Source organism: Rhinatrema bivittatum, chromosome 12 (genome assembly GCF_901001135.1).
Source record: "Rhinatrema bivittatum chromosome 12, aRhiBiv1.1, whole genome shotgun sequence".
Classification (NCBI taxonomy): domain Eukaryota; kingdom Metazoa; phylum Chordata; class Amphibia; order Gymnophiona; family Rhinatrematidae; genus Rhinatrema; species Rhinatrema bivittatum.
The window spans coordinates 7,644,700-7,662,493 of record NC_042626.1 but is presented as its reverse complement, the minus strand read 5'-3'; the positions used below and the strand labels follow the sequence as shown (position 1 = coordinate 7,662,493).

At 39.3% G+C, this 17,794-nt stretch overlaps 1 protein-coding gene across 1 annotated transcript in view; it reads right to left on the bottom strand.

Annotated features, from left to right (window-relative positions):
- The window catches only part of RAP1A (RAP1A, member of RAS oncogene family), a 100,374-nt gene extending 82,816 nt beyond the window's left edge, over nt 1-17,558 (bottom strand). Inside the window, exon 1 of the mRNA XM_029572564.1 lies at nt 17,242-17,558. The gene's annotated coding sequence lies outside the window, so the exon portion shown is untranslated. The remainder of the gene's footprint in view (nt 1-17,241) is intronic.
- Between the last annotated feature and the right edge of the window lie 236 nt (nt 17,559-17,794).

The window sequence follows — 17,794 nt, the reverse complement described above, 5'->3', positions numbered from 1 at the left end:
AACGACACCACATACAAGGTAGTTTTTTCCCCTAGCACATAGAGCTCTGTTTTCAACAGAGACAAAAAAAATCTCACCTAGTTGAAAAACTTGCACAATTATCTCAAGCATTTGCTAACTGAGTGTACAGTTTTATTCGTGTACCTACCTGCCTGTATGAATTTAGAAATTCCACAGGTATGTAAAAATGCCTTGATGGTAGAGAAGTATGAAAGTTGGACATTGAGTGATTCTAAATGTCCAGATATCTACCCATACTTAGGGCCGGTGCTAGCTTTATTGCTGCCCTGTGCGAATAATTACTGTGCTGCCTCCACCACACACACCCCCTTCATTCAGTATCTGTCCCAAACCCAGCTCCCTCCAGAAATCTATATTTTTAAAAACCAATAACCATCCACTCCTCCACAGAACCCATGGTCAAGGGAAGCAGAGTAGCTTACCTGTAACAGGTGTTCTCCTAGGACAGCAGGATGTTAGCCCTCTCAAGTGGGTGACATCAGATGGAGCCCAGCATGGGAAACTGACTGGCACATTGAGCATGCCCAGCATGCCACTATCCACGCAGGGGTCATCTTTGGTTTCTTCTTTCTGTGAAGCTGCAACAGGGATAAAGCCCAGGCTTTCTACCATCCATGCTGCTCATGTTTTTTTTGTAGGAAAACTTCCTTGAGTGTTCTTTGGTTCAGTTCCCACTCTGGGTCCCTCAACATCATCCCGGTCCTAGTTAGTGAGCATTGCAGTGAGTTTCTGCGTTCTTCAGTTGATCCCCTGTGCTGTTTTCCCAATGATCAAAAATAACAAGGATTTTAAAAATCTCCTGCTCTCCATACTTGGGATCTTTTGATATCCACTCACCCTGAGATTTTCAAGGATTTGGGGAGATAGGGCTGCCCAAACTATCTTCTCTCTCTCTCACACACCCTCCCTCTCTCCCTCAGACATGTGTGCATCATGCCTTGAGAGCCTATATGTGATCTATAGGCTCTCACAGATGCACACGCGCGCACACACACAAGCTTTCACAAAGACACACACATACATAAACTCTCACAGACACACACGGGCTCCTCTTCTCATCTGCCCTGGGTTTGGCACTGAAGCAGGAGGGAATACTGCAGCAGCGTGGCAGTTCAACCTGCTGACAGGTTGAGCTTTGCCACGGCCAGCAGTCTCTTCCTCTTCAGCCTCTGGCGGATTTGGCTCCGCTGGCGGCCCTGTGGCCTCTTCTGTTGCTGCTGCCCCCTCCCAAGTGTGCTGCCCCTTGAAATGCATGGCATGCACACCCTGTCACAACGGTCCTGCCCATACGAAAAGCATCATTAGCAATAAATCTAGTTCCAAAGCACCACTAAGTTTAAACATTTAAGTTTTTAATATTAATATAGTTATTTCAAGGCCATGCTGTTTTATATAATTAAATATTACAGGCTTGACAGATTATGACTTAACATTAAAGACTGAAAACATATATACAGTTAAAAAAAAGTCAGGGTGTATGACCAAAATAATTAAAGAAAACTAATATTAGTGAAATTTATGCCACCAGTAATGACCTCAAAAATTGCAAAATTAATTTGACACTAATTTGCAAACATATGTCTGCACACACCCACCTGGGATTCCTCAACAAGCCTACATCTGATAGATTCACCCAATTCAGAGGATCTGCAGTTGGTAGAGTTATTATGTACTAATTTCTATAGGGATACTAAGTGATTACCCATCATATGAAGGGAGAGGTAAGCAATGCCAAATATAAAACAAAGCTCTGATGCAGTTTGATAGATTATTGGGACAGAAAAAATGTCTCTGAATACAATATTTGGTGTGAACATTTGTTCATTACTTAAGAACATAAGAAATTGCCATGCTGGGTCAGACCAAGGGTCCATCAAGCCCAGCATCCTGTTTCCAACAGAGGCCAAACCAGGCCACAAGAACCTGGCAATTACCCAAACACTAAGAAGATCCCATGCTACTGATGCAATTAATAGCAGTGGCTATTCCCTAAGTAAACTTGATTAATAGCCGTTAATGGACTTCTTCTCCAAGAACTTATCCAAACCTTTTTTGAACCCAGCTACACTAACTGCACTAACCACATCCTCTGGCAACAAATTCCAGAGCTTTATTGTGCGCTGAGTGAAAAGAATTTTCTCCAATTAGTCTTAAATGTGCTACTTGCTAACTTCATGGAATGCCCCCTAGTCCTTCTATTATTCAAAAGTGTAAATAACCAAGTCACATCTACTCATTCAAGACCTTTCATGATCTTAAAGACCTCTATCATATCCTCCCTCAGCCGTCTCTTCTCCAAGCTGAACAGCCCTAACCTCTTCAGCCTTCCTCATAGGGGAGCTGTTCCAGCCCCTTTATCATTTTGATTGCCCTTCTCTGTACCTTCTCCATCGCAACTCTATCTTTTTTGAGATGCGGCGACCAGAATTGTACACAGTATTCAAGGTGCGGTCTCACCATGGAGCGATAGAGGCATTATTACATTTTCCGTTTTATTAACCATTCCCTTCCTAATAATTCCTAACATTTTCTTTTGCTTTTTATAAGAACATGCCATACTGGGTCAGACCAAGGGTCCATCAAGCCCAGCATCCTGTTTCCAACAGTGGCCCAATCCAGGCCATAAGAACCTGGCAAGTACCCAAAAACTAAGTCTATTTCACGTTACCATTGCTAATGGCAGTGGCTATTCTCTAAGTAAACTTAATAGCAGGTAATGGACTTCTCCTCCAAGAACTTATCCAATCCTTTTTTAAACACCGCTATACTAACTGGAAAAGTGTTTCTTCTCAGTACAATCTAAAGCATCAGCAGGGGGTATGAGCTCTGTATGCCAGCAAGTATCTGTGACAGAGGGATATGAGTAAATAGCCTAGACACCCTTGGCCTCTGATTACCCTCCCCAGCCCCAAATCTTTTCTGCACCACTAGTCCCTCCCTATCATTTCTGCTCCTTCGTGCCACCTGAGTAACAGAGTAAATGACAGCAGATTAAGACCAAATGGTCACTCATTCTACCCAGAGCAAGGCGTTCAGGGTTGTAACTGCTGCTCTATGCAGGTTACTCATTCAGAAAGAGAAAAATAATAGTTACATGTTACCCGTGTGCTTCCTCTTACCACTAGGGATCCTCAGTATTTATTCCACACCCTTGAATTTCATCACTGTGTGTTCATCACCTCCTTTGGGAGGACATTCTAAGCATCCATCACCCTTTCCATGAAAATAAATTTGCTGACATTGTTCATGAGTCTACCACTCTGGAGTTTCCTTTCATGACCCCTAAATTCTACAGCTTCTTTTCTATTGGAAAAAATCTCATCTTGTGCATTTTTGTTTTATACTTTTTAGATATTAAACTCTAAGAACATAAGAACATCCTCTAAAGTATACATATTTAAGTCCTCTATTCTACACTCTATTCCACTAGTCCCCAACCCTGTCCTGGGGGCCCACCAGCCAGTCGGGTTTTCAGGATATCCTGAAAACCCGACTGGCTGGTGGGCCCCCAGGACAGGGTTGGGGACCACTGCTCTATTCTACTCTCACAAGTCTTCTGGTGTGGACTCTGCAGCATTTTGGTTACCTCTTTCTGTAAAATTTCTGTCCCTATCCTTTCTGTGATATGGCCTCCAACACTGAACACAATACTCCAAGTAAGACTGCACCAGTGACCTGTACAAGGGCATTATCTTTTTCCTACTTATGCTTCTCTGTACAACCTAATAATATCTCTGCCTCGTCATATGGGTTTGCTCTTTCAGATCAGACACTATCACCCCAAAGTCTGTACTCAGACTCACCATTTCCCACACCTCCCCCTTCTTCCCCTCCACGTGCTGTCATGCAGCAGCCTCCTTTCAGGTCCCAGGGCCAGTCACCTCCTGGGCAGTGTGAAAGTATGTGTTGGAGGTAGGGGTATACTGGGATTGCGTGTAAGGAGGTAGAGACTCTGTCCACTGCTGCGTGCAAATGAGAATAGGGAGTATGTGCATTGGCTCTAAGTACGTGCAGGTGAGGGAGTGGGGAGTGCAAGCCAGTGTGCTTTCCCTACTACACCACATCCTCTCACCAATAATTTTCCACATCTCTTCTAATTTCCCCCTTCACAACCCCATTTAATCCAGTGGTAGCTGCACATCTGCAACAGGGATAGAGCCGAGGCTACCATCCATGCTGCTCACTCTCTGGCATTGCCTTCCTGTATGGGTCACAAAATTTGTTCTTCCGTGCTGCAAACGTCTTTATTGCTACTTTTTGACAAGTGGAGCCTGGGCTCTACCCAGTGCATCCTTCACTACCTCCACTGCCACCTCTTCTACGGTTCACAGAGCCCTGGATTTCCCATGCTGCACATGAAAGCCTGGGATATGGTTGGAAGCCTTTGGTATTAAGTACTAGTTATGTTAGATTCCTGAAAATCTGCCTCAGATCTGGTCAAATTTTCCCAAGATTTTCTGAGGAAACACCATTTGATTTTCCCATTGAATCAGTCAGGTCTAAAACAAGCTGAAAACCTACTCAGGTCTATTTCAAATATTTGGCACACCTCTACTTGAATTGGACACTAGTTTATTAATGCCATGGAGGGTTAAGTTCTCTCAGCTTTCTATTAAACTCTCCTTCCAGCACAGCAGATGCCAAAGGAGACCCAGATAATATTATGCCTTAATTAAAAGGCAATACAATGTCTCAAGTGCCATATCCAGCTCCTGCACCCTAGGCAGAGCTTAACTATTAAGAATTTTAAGTATGTATTATAAGAACACACTAGAAAATTTTCCATACATGTTTTACATGTATGGAAATTACAACATTTAAAGTTCAAACATGTTCCTTTCTATGGAATTCTTATGAAAGCATGGCTTGCAGACATTTTTTCTTGTGTGGCGGATGTTTATAAACAATTTTTAGTTTGCTATCCGTTTAGTCTTTACAACATCTTATCCTTAGCAGAAAGGAATTAACACCGTATTTCCTGCTACAATGCTCATATCATTAGCACATCTCATAAAACCCCTTATAATGCAGAATTCTGATAAGACTACAATCTTCACCTGCTGCTTCATTTAAAGTCACCCAACCAAACAGTACCCAAAAAAGATCTCTTCAAGTACTATCTTAAAATACTTTGTTCATCCATTACCATCCTATATTTCATGAGAGTAGAGGTGCATAACAATCATCACTAAGCAATGTTTACCATTAGAGTTAACACCGACTAGTAATGCAATGGTAAATTTTGCTTCAAGGTTTATCTTCCTTCAACATCGTTATGATCATGCAACTCCCTCTTAAGTCCCCCTTCTACTTCTGCACAAGAGTTCAAGCTTCTCTTGCTTGCCTTACTGCATTCACTCTGCAGTGCCTCATCTATTTTCTCTCTTCTCTCCATACTCCCTTCCTTGTGAACTCTGCACATCAGGTAAGTTGCTCCCCTCCAACTCCAAACTCTGCACTTTCCATCTCACTGTACCATATGCATGGAAGTATTCTTGATTCAGTGAGTCATGCTCCCTCTCCGGCTATATTCAACTCTAAAATCTCACTTTTATGAAGCTGCTATGAAATACTAAACCTGCTCTATAATAAACATTTCCTAAGGACTCTTGTATGTTTGTCTTGACTAGACTGTAAGCTCCATGGAAAAGCAGTGCTTTAAAAAATAGTAATAGCAGTAGCAAGGAGAAGGAACCTAATGTGACATCACTAGGAAAGGAATGGAGCATAGAAGTGGAGGAAGACATGAAACAAGTCTTTGTCAAGCAAGTCCACAGTGTAGACTAAAGCACAAAGTAATAACTGCATTTACTGTCATTGCTCACTAAAAAGTGTCCTTAAAATGTGGTGCCAGAAATGAACTCCTGTAAAATACATTTAAGAACACAAGAATAGCCATGCTGGGTAAGAGCAAGGTCCACCAAGTCCAGCATCCTGTCTCTGATACCATAGTGGCCGATCCCATAAAGTAAATCTCCCAGGGATAGAAATCATTTACCTATCTAAAAATGTGTTATGACTTCTCCTCCAGGAACTTATACAAAACCCTCTGGCAACAGATCCTACAGTGCATGTTTCCTGCTAACCTTGGGACCTAAACATGCTTCATGCAGATGTCTGATCTGGTTCTATCATAACTGAATGCTTTCCAAGATGGGCAATTATGGGTTCCACATTGAAGGGCTGGCGGATCAGTCAAGCTTTTACTTGATACCTGAAGTGAAAATAGTCTTGCATTCGGCACAGCTCTTCTGGGAGAGAATTCCAGAGGACAGGGGCACTGCACAAGAAATTTCAACAGGTATCTTTTTTTTAAATTTTATTTCTTTTGTCAAAACTGAGATTAAGGAGGCTCAGAGTGAGAATCTTAGAAGTCTAGAGAGCATGGAGAAGGTTAGCTTCTCTCTAAGGAGTGCTTTGAAGATCGGTCAGGGTTTTAATTTATATACTTAAAAATGTATGTTCTGGAAATTACAAATCTGTCCAAGACAGCTTACAGCTAATATATAAACGTCTATAGGAGATTAGTAGCCACTGTAGTTTGTATAGGATGGGTGTGATACTGTCATGCAGTTTCCATCTATCAATCATGCTGTGTAGTTTTGTACTAGCTGGAGTTTGTAAAATGCCTTTTCTGGGAATCCTTTATTATAAAAAAAAAAAAAAAGTAGTCCGAGGTTAACTTGGCACGGTCTACTGTGAATAGGTTCATCTTTCTGGCACCTATTTGGAGTAAAAAAAAAAAAACAAAACAGGAAATACTCTTGACCTCTTCATATAAATATTATATCCCACAATTACAAGAGGTAAATGTTCTGTCACACATTTATAAAGATAAATATACAATATATAGATCCACTTTATTATTTATAGCAATACAAAAAAAAACTTTGAGAAATACTTTAATATATAATTGACAATACCAAAATGTAAATATTACAACATACCATTTATATTTATATTTTTTGAATATATAATACTGGTGCCTAGAACATTGCCCAAACCCCTTATATTAAAATACCCAAATGCAAATCACTCAAATAGACAATCATTCACACTCATACTTACAAGAAAGACTTAAACACACAAACATGATCTGCTCAAAAATTAAAAAAAAAAAAACAAAACATGGCCAAATGAGTATTATATGGTGATGAACCATGTAGGTGCAGATTATCTTGATACCCCGTCTTCAAAACACCACCATGCATGCAGTTTACTTGATGTTCACCTTCCAAACACCACCGCAAGTACAATTAATCTTAAAATACCACCTTAAACACCAACATGTACATAACCATCCCAACAAGGAACCTTGTTCCACCCTTGCGGGCTTCCTCAGGGGGAACTGTTCCAATGGATTCCTTCTGCACTATATAACTTCAAAATTCCATTTCACCACAAAAATTAATTCTCACCAAACCACAAAAGAGCGCATTACTAAATACATTCAATGTGGCCTTCTGCTTGATTTCCTTTTCCTTATTGTCTTTTTCTCCTGGTCTTGTTGTGCACTCCTTGTCCCTTGTCTGATTTTGGATACCTTTCAGTTTCCTGCAGGCCAGCTCTGCATAGTTAGGTATCCTTTTATACCTATTCCTGATTGCACCTCCTGTTAAGTCAGATATACAGACTACTTATACCATCATACCTTAAAGCACTGCATGGTCAATACCACAGTTTAATTCTTCTACTAGTTTTCACACATTCAAATTCTTATAGTCTATCAATTAAAGAAGAAGCAAAAGGATCAATGTTACAGCCACAGAGTAACTACAATATTAAAAAGAAAAAAGGAATACTACTTATTTTCAAAACAATCAATGCACCAAAAAAAATCAAATCAAGGCAATTGTGAAATTGAAAGGTTAGCCTAAAATGCAAATCAGTTGTGGGTCAGGGTTTTCTTCTATTTTGTAGCTATGGAGAAAACGCTTTGAATACAGGGCCTCATATGAACGGAAGCCATTAAATAAGGCGAATAAACTGTTTTGATGCTCACTTAAATTAACTATTTGTGGAACCCCTACCACCCCCGCATATGTAGCATATCACCAACAGGAAGCCTGGAGCAGGCTCAAATGAGTTAGTTCAACTTTAAAAAAAACGTTATGCATCAGAAATCGCCATAGGTTTGTATGAAATATTTATGCACAAATTTATATTTTGATCAATAATCATATGAAAATAAAATTGCATCAGGTTCTAGTTCACATCCTATACATGAGAAATTTAAATTAGTGATGCAGCACAAAATCAGTTTGGCATCATTGGGTTTTTACAATGCTCTGCTTTCCCCAGAACAGTAAATATAAAAGGACAAAATTTGTTCCCGGGCCTCTATTCAATTATTCCCTTCAGAACCTGTTCTAACTATTGAATTAGTTTAATTTTGTTTAAAGTTGGCAATGTGTGCAGACTATTCAGTATAAAGTTGGTCTTTTTGGAATTCTGTGTTTTGTTTAATGTTTAAAACTTTATAATTGTTCTCATTTGTCCAGCATAGTTGTTCCAACATTAGTATTAGATGTCTGGGTGTGTTTCCTGTTCTTTAATCATGTCAGTTATTTTTAAAACACTTATCTTGTGCAGAAAAAGATATCCCAATTCAATATTTTGTTTTTGTTATACCTACCATTTTAGCTTGTTTTCTTTTTAAGATGCCTCTGCATTTCACATCATTTTGGCTGTCTTTGGACCCTAATTCTATCCCAGGCATTGCTGTTGTGTTTCACAGCTGCAGAAATATCCCTTCAAGCTGAGAAGTCATTTGTCCATCTGTTAATGAAAACTGGATTTCTGCCATTTTGCCATACTGTTATTATTCCTGTCTACCCTTGGAATAGTATGAAATTGTATTTCATAAGTTTTTATGCTATTTATATTCACTAGGCCACTGTTCAACAGTTATTTGATTCCTTAATGGTGTATGCTAACCAGCAATAAAATCACATAAAAGTGATAAGTGTGTCAAAAGTTGAGACTAAAAAAAGCACTTCAAATATTGTTATAATTAAATGAACATACTCCAAAATATGCAAGACTATACTGCATAAGGTAATTTTGGGTTAAAATATAAAGAACTAAGGATAAGTAATCCAGGAGGAGGAAATAAGAAGTAATGATTAAAACCTAAAATCTAAGCCATGTTTTGGTTCTAATAAAATATTGATGTAACATATGCAAGTCATAAATCAATGTTCATTTCATAAATGCGAAAGTTTAGTATGGTGGTGAATGGAATCTCATGAGCTTATTACTATTTTGAAGTGATGCAGATTAATGCAATTTACTAAAGTGTTTTTTTTTTTTCAACAAAACAAACATTTTAAAATATTTTAAGTTGTTCTTCATCTTTACACCAAAAAAAAAACAAACCAAACAATCAAGACAGAGCCTGGAACCCTGCATACTAAATTTGTCCTTCGTGTCAGTAGAATCCTCGGACCTCCCTATATTTAGATGACAGCATATATATTCTGGAGCAGTTGCACTGTAGCTAAGCTACTCATCTTGTATGGCACTTTAAGAAAGCAAACTACCCTGAATTAATATATAGTAGGACTTTAACCTCAAGACCTATACAGGAAAATAACCCTATGACAGACGAATCAAGCCAAAATTTTTTTCCATTTCCAATATATATAGAGAGAGAGGAAATATTAAGTCCAGTCTGAAACATTTCCATATATTTTAACTTATTCCATTGTTTAAGCATTTTTATTAACTATCATGTGCAATATGCCTGAGGGTTTTTTTAATTCATAGTTTGACTGGCTCCTTTTCTGTCAGACATTTGTAGAATGATAATGCTGCATAAAATAGAATTTAACGAGTCTTCATTATCCTAAATTCTAATGGGAAATAATGCACCTACATCTTTTTGTTACACAAAATAATAAGAAACTTAAAGGACAAAATTATATTTAAGTATTCTGTCATTCTGAAAGTGTCTAAGTGATACCCTTTAGTATTTTCTGATAAAATTATCTATAGGAAAACCTTATGCTGTCAACTTTGTATATTGAATAAGACTTTCCTTAAAAGAAATAAGTAAAATAAAAAAATAAAATTACCCTAACATCAAATCTGTATTGAGATAGGCATGTATCAACAAGGTTTAAAAAGTCTGCTCACCTGTTTGCCAGTTGTGTAGGAGGAGAGGGGAATAGGGTGAAAGGTTCTGGAGTAATTTTAAGAACATAAGAAATTGTCATGCTGGGTCAGACCAAGGGTCCATCGGGCCCAGCATCCTGTTTCCAACAGAGGCCAAAACCAGGCCACAAGAACCTGGCAATTACCCAAACACTAAGAAGAACCCATGCTACTGATGCAATTAATAGCAGTGGCTATTCCCTAAGTAAACTTGATTAATAGCAGGTAATGGACTTCTCCTCCAAGAATTTATCCAAACCTTTTTTGAACCCAGCTACACTAACTGCACTAACCACATCCTCTGGCAACAAATTCCAGAGCTTTATTGTGCGTTGAGTGAAAAAGAATTTTCTCCGATTAGTCTCCATATCAATGTTGCATATATACTCCAGTTCTGGGTATGCTGGTAGAACTCTTTTCTAGCTAGCTTTTTAAGAGTGCAATTTGAATTATTAAACACTTACCTTAGCTTGAATGCAAAAAGTAGTTCTATACATTAGTTTTCCTTTGTTACTTGCACTGACTTAGCCATGATTACAAGCTAAAATCCCTTATTAGCAAAATCTACATAACTGAAATATTAAATTTCACACCATTGCATTCTCTAACAGTTCTGTGTATTGAAATGCAGTGAGCTTTTAATATCCCTGTTAATAGTAGTGAAGCATCTCATTAAATTCCCCATTCCACTTCCAAATTAAATGCAAAAGCCCAGCTATATATACTCTGATTCGCTCCCTGTTACATCTCTCTACAACACAAATGAAAAACCTTAAGCAATTTTCTCACTACGTAAAATTTCTTTCCTCTAACAAAAAATACAACTTGTCATGACCTTTTAAGGAATAAAATGATTCTCAGCAGTGGCTCTGTAGATTACTGATCTAAATTCTTGCTACCACCTTCGCAGAACACAAACCAGTGCTGACTGTAGCCCCAGAAGAAAACATCTGGTAAAACAGGGGCAAAGTTGAAATGTTTTGGAAGCTACTCCCTGTTAGAGGCAAAGTAATTTATAATGGAGATGGGGAAATTCCCAAGCCATTATGATTCGGGATTTTATAGTAAAACACTGATCCATACAAGTGTGCCAGAAAATACATGCCTTGATGCAAATCAAAAACAAATCAAATAGTTGCAACCGAGTGGCAGGCAAGAAACAAAATTGCAGGAAACGAGCAATGGGTGGCCTGGCCTACCAGCAGGAAACGGTTGATCAGTACAGTCGTACTTAAATTGCAATTTTGCAGATCCTGCATTATTAGGCCTCTATTACATTTCAGGTAGGGCCTTATCATGAGGGAGCAAAACAGGCAGACACTTCCACTGTAAGATAGTTCTGCTGGGAACTGAATGCACTTTTATTTTGCTTTGATGCCACTTGTGATTGTTATAAAATACTGAATGCTTGTGCATATTTGCTATAAAATGGAAATGCATTAAAAACTTGCTATAAAAAATATTAAACATTTTAAAGTAAACGCAAGTCATATTGAAAAATCAGTATTAGCAAGCAATATTCTAGTATTCTCAGTATTTAAAAAAAAACTGAAACAAACCCACCAACACTTACTCCAGTTCCAATACAGATTTAGCAGGCCTAAACTGTCTCATCTCATCCACCAAATATAACCAGAATTCTAAGCATATAAATCCAGAAAATAAATGAACTAATGCAGTTGAATACTTTATCAAATTATCCGAAACTCTCTCCTCTATTAGAAAGGATGGCTGAAGGAGCAACTTGTAAAAACTGCCTGTCTGATGGCCACTTTGGATTGAAGTGAAAGGATGCCAAGCTTAACGTTTCTCCCCTGACAACCAACACAATGTGCAGTATGCAACAAAAATCCCGAAATGTTGTATACTGTGCAACTGTACAAACAATAAAAAAAGGATATCTTTTTACAAAGATGTTACCCAATCTTTTCCTGTTTTAATACTGAAAGCTAATTATATGAACAGGATCGGTGTCTTTATCTTCCTCGAATAAAAAGTATCACTAAGAAGTACAATGAAGACATCTGTTCCCCATCCAACAAGTAAAGAGGTGAATTTCACTACCTGCATACAATATATTACTACATTATGCCAGATTTCAAAAGCATTTCTACACTTCCAAAAGTCAACTGTGTCAAAATGTTAGCCTATAACTGTATGACACTTAACCCTATATACACAATGCTTCCCTCTACAGTGTCAGCTGTGCCCTGGAGAGTATAGAAAAGCTCAAGCCAGAGATTTTTTAATATGGGAAATAAAACTGCTAAGAAATCACACAACATGTAAAGTCATATCAAGCAGGGCCTTGCAACAGGGAAACACAGTGTACACTAACTAGATGGGCCTTACAGTTATCTGACATGTCCAAAGAACAAACCCCAATAGCGTTATAATTCTTACCTTCAAAAGTTTTAGCGCAAAACCCACAGCTGAATATTTCAGTCAAACTTTTAGATGATTGTTGAAATACTGATTAAAAGTAAATTTAAAGTCATTTTATTGACCCATGTTAGAGTGTTACTTTATAAGATGTGTAATGTCAGAACTAAACTATTTAATTCATAAGAGCAGAAATGAAAAACAAAAAAAGCAATAAATACAAAATATCAAATTATGAGATGTGACCATGCATATTCAACAGAAGTGGGAAAAGTCCCATAAAATAACAGCACCACACCTATAATGTCCAGCAAGCTTTATCAATTTGTTCTCTTCTTGAATATCACCAACAGACAAGGATGTTTGCAAATATTAAGTGCTTACATCACAATTTATCACATGGGCACGCAGGGGGAACCTCTTAATTCAAACACAATTGATAGTACTGACCTGGGCACTTACAGTGCCAATAATTACACAGTGAAGCTGAGCAGGAAATGTGTATAGGAAGACTGGGCCACAAGGTCTTTATCTGTTGTGTTCTATGTATTACTTAAATGAATACATTTGTTAATGACCAAAGCTGCTCTAAGTGAACTACAATAAAATCAAATAGCAAACAAAGCAGTCTAGCTATACAGGCACAAAAATTAACTGAATGCCAGACAATACAATATCCCTTCTAATCCCCCCCCCCCAAACATATGGACCAACTGACCTATCCAGTCTACCCAGTTGTCCGTTGGTTCTCTACCACTGAGTAAATATATAAAACCCCATAATTTAAACATTAGTGTTCCTCACTCATGTCTTTAATGCAACCTACAATTGCCTTCTATATCTATCCCATGCATATTTAAATTATTCAAGTGCTAGCCTCCACCATGTCCACTAGCAGGCAATTTCAGGTCTCGTCATCTTCCCTTCTGATTCTTACAAGTTCCATACTTAGTTCAACAGCCAGGTCTCCTGCCATGTCTCAGTGCCAAGTTGTGTAAATCTAAAACAGCCAATAAAACTAGGGAAGCTGCTATCCAAAACATGTTCATTGATGTTAGAGTTATAAACAAGGCTACTCAATGTAGGTTAAGCAATCCAGCCTTCTTGGAAATCCAAAGTAGTTGTAGCCCCACGCTCTGCCCACCGGTTGGTATTCTCCCCCATTAGCCTAAGAAAACACTCAAGCTCACGCCCTCCTTTCTTGTACTTGGCCCTTACCAGCTGAAGAGTAACTTGTCAGTGATTGTGTGTGTTCACGAAGAATAAAAATGAGCAAAGATTTAAAAAGCTCTCATTCTCGATATGCCTTAAAATAACCATACCCTTCCTTGTCATGGAAGAACTACTCTCCAAACACAAGAAGGAGTTCAGCATTCTACTCACTCAATCCTGAAAGTCAAAGTATTTATTTATTTAAAATTATTTATAGCCTACAGGGCAGTTACAAATTTCACATACAAAAAATAAATAAATAAAAAGTACTGGGTTGTTTTTCTTTTTTTTTGGGGGGGGGGGGGTGTTATTGTTTCTGAGGCCTCTTCGACACTATCCTATGTAAGATCATGAGACTGAGAACCTGTAGAAATTTAGAAAAGGGGAGGGGGGGGGGGTTGCAGGTAGGACCTTGCCACCCAGCCCCACTATGGACACAACTGACTGGAACCTAGACAAAGTGAGAGGATTAAACCTCTTTTAAAAAATGATTCAATGGAGACTGAGCAGATGTTGTCAATACATCCTCCTTCCCCCCACCCCACACACAAAACTAGTTGGCTCAGACACTTTTTACATTTACATGAAGTTGATACATTTTTAAGTGCATGAATGAGAAAAGCGAGATTTCTTCTGTACTTAATCATAGGTATGTCCTAGTTTTAAAAATCATGTACAAAAGCACAGAATCAGCATATAGACCTGCAGTTCTTATTTCACACATATTGTATCAGCTACAGTTTTAAAAGCAGACATATTTTGACCTGTGCCCACTTTGCTAGTGAACCAAATTGTAATGTAATCAAAAGCAAAAACGGGGTTATACGACTTGTGGTAATTTAAAACACAGTTCTACAATTACTGTAAAGTCAAAACTGGCAATAGGCTTCTTGACGTTGTGCCTCAGCTGCTGTCCATGGATTGCATCTTCCAACATTATGCAGTTTGACTATGGTATTTTTTACCTCAAAAGCAATGAATTTTCTCAAAACACTGAGATTATGACCTTTTTCATGATAGCATCTGAAAACCAAAATTCCAGCAACATAGAATCTTGGAAGTCTATATTTAAGTGTTTCCATTTCACCACAAGTATGAATGGCCAAACAAAAAGTTGAACAGGAGGATAAACTGTAGCATGTTTCTTTTATTTTAAGTTTAGTAGTAACATGCCTGCAAGAACAGAAACCACATTTCAAATATTTGTTTGGGAAATGTCAGCCCTATAACATTGTTCCTGTATATTACATCACAAAGAACTGGCAATGTGCAATGGAGATTCTAATCCGTTTGCCAAATCATAGAATCAAACCCAACGAGGCCTCACAGAAGTCTTAAAAGTTCATGCCCTACTGCTTTTAACATGCCAACAAAAATATATATAATTATGAACTTGTGTATCCCTGACAGAGCGTTACATTCAAGTCAGGGGCATATGGTACAGTGTCTACATCTTGGATGATGAAGCTGGCTTGTTTAAGGGCCAGAGCCTTTTCAGTGATGGTATCCAATTTGTGGAATAGTCTCTCAGAAGTTGAAATTTCACCACTTTTTGGAAGAAAGTACTTTTTCTGGAGGCTGGATCAAATCACGTGGTGGAACAGGGTCAAAAGGATTGGCTACGGAAGATAACTCAAGAGGAAATTATGGGCAATGCAAGGCTTCAGGTGTTTAGAGTCATTGGACAGATTAATTAGTCAGCGTGTGTTCTTTAGTGTGTTTTTATTATATTCACTCTGTTAGTGTTGCTGATTTTAGGCTACATATGTATTGGCTGGTACAATTATAAACCAGCCCAGGCATTCCATTGATATTCAGAAAGGAGGCATACAAGTTTTGAAATAAGAAATAAATACATTTAGCAGTTTTAGGTACAGTCATTCAAAATTCGATTAACCACCTGAACCTATTCACAGAGTAATATACTAAATAACAGTAAAGTAAAAAATGATCCAGCCATTCTGCCCAGTTGAGATTCTTCTACTTGAAATTGATGCATATTTAAATTCCCATGTGTAAATCAACACCATCACCTCCATTCTCCACACCTTTTACCTGTTCTAGCAACTTTTTCCCCCATCTCTGCCCTTCACATCTATCACAATCATGCCCAAAATCTGCCACAGTGGTAGCCTCCACCACCTCTGCTAGTAGGCCATCTTAAGTAACATTGATGATAGCAAGGCCTATTACAAAAAATACTTAAACCAACTCCCAGGAACCTCTCTCTTTAACCAAAAATTACCCACATACCCATCAAGGTTAAAAGTCAACATTAAGCTCAGCAAGAACCCACACCATTTTATAATTCATACAACACACAAGAAACTGAACACATACCAAGAGGAAGTAAACGATATCAAGGAGACTTTGACAGTCAGTTACAAAGTAACTCCCCTCCCTCTCCTAATCACTAATTACATTATACCTTCAGGCTAGTGACAACTTCCTAAAGTGAACTCAGCTGTAGGAACAGCATAATCAGCTCAGCCCCTAAACCAGAGATACTCATTATGCAATGCTTGAAAATAACCCATAGTAATTTTTAAAAAGTCACTTTGTAAAGCTAACAGACATGATCCCATTTGTTGGCTAAAATGGTTTTCATACCCACTGCTGCAGCAAACTGCCCACATATCAAGGTGTTCTCGCTGTAGCTGAGATCATTAGATAAACAGCTGACATCATTAGAATACTGTTGAAGTTGACAGATTACAGGTTAAAATATTTACACTTTACCTCTAAGTAAGCAAATTACCAGGAAGTTGAAGATCTCATAATACAATGACTTACCAGAGCAGAAACACTAAAATGTTGAGATGGTATTTTGCATTAAAACGCGAGGAAATAAATGAAGTCACAGTCTGATCATGGATAGCCGGCTAACATAATGGCACAATATCAGGTCACTATACACAAGAATAAAAAACTGTAATCCTTTAAAAAAACATAACAGCTAACAAGATATGGCAAACCTCAGTTAAAATCATACAGTAAAGAGCCACTCTAAAATTTAACAGAAAACCCAAGTTCCACAATTTGATTCTTATAAAAGTAAAAAAAAAAAAAAATGCCACAAAGCAAAACGTTAAAAGAGGGAAGGGTGGGATCCTTATGTCTTTCACTTCTAGAAACCACAATGAAGTTTTTTTCCCCCGAAACCTAAACAGCACCACGGGATTTAGTTCCTCTCAAAGACGTACAAAAATAAATATAAAGTGCGGCAGCCTGGAAACCCTAACGCATAGCGATACTCACAGACACCAAGAAATGAAAACCAGCAAAAGCAGAAATCACCTCAGGCGGAAGATAGAGGAAAGCAAAGTTGGAGGTCCCCTGAGGGGAGCGGAAAGTTGCCGCTCTTACCACCCAAGCCTGCGGGAGAGGGCGCACGGACGTTTCCTTTGCCGCTCGCCCCTCTAGGGCGCACAGAGATATAACTGCGCCTGGAACAGAAGCGGCAGATCTTACCCGAGTCCGGAGAGGAAAGGCCGCGGAGAGGAGGAGAAGCAGCCCGGCGTTGCTGGGGGGGGGCGCGGAGGGCGGGCCTCCGGCTGCTGGCCTCGGCTAGGCGGTTGACCCGTCCGTGCCGCCGCTGCTCCCGCTTTAGAGTGGGGTAGGATGTCGTCGGTTCACTCAGAGCCGCCCCGCCATGTTCGTTGCTGCTGCGCCCGCAGCCGCCTACCTCTCGCTCTCTGTCAGGCTCGACCCGCTCCCTCCCGCCTCAGCGCCGCCCTTCCTTCCTTCCTGCCTGGCTGGCTGCGCGCCCCCCACTGCGCCTGCGCCTGCGGCTCCCGCCTCGGGGTGAAGGGGGCGTGGTGAGGAGGCTCCGCCCACCCCCGGCGTGGCCGCGCTGGAAGATTAGCGAGCGGAGAGATAGTGCCTTCCCTTCTTTCCCAGCATGCTCCGCGCTGCGCTTGCGCCTTCAGCTCCCGTCTCGTGGCTTGAGGGGAAAGTTTCCGCACCCCAATACCCCTCCCCTCCCACAGTGCCATCTTTCCTTTTTGTTTTCTTTTCCTTCCGC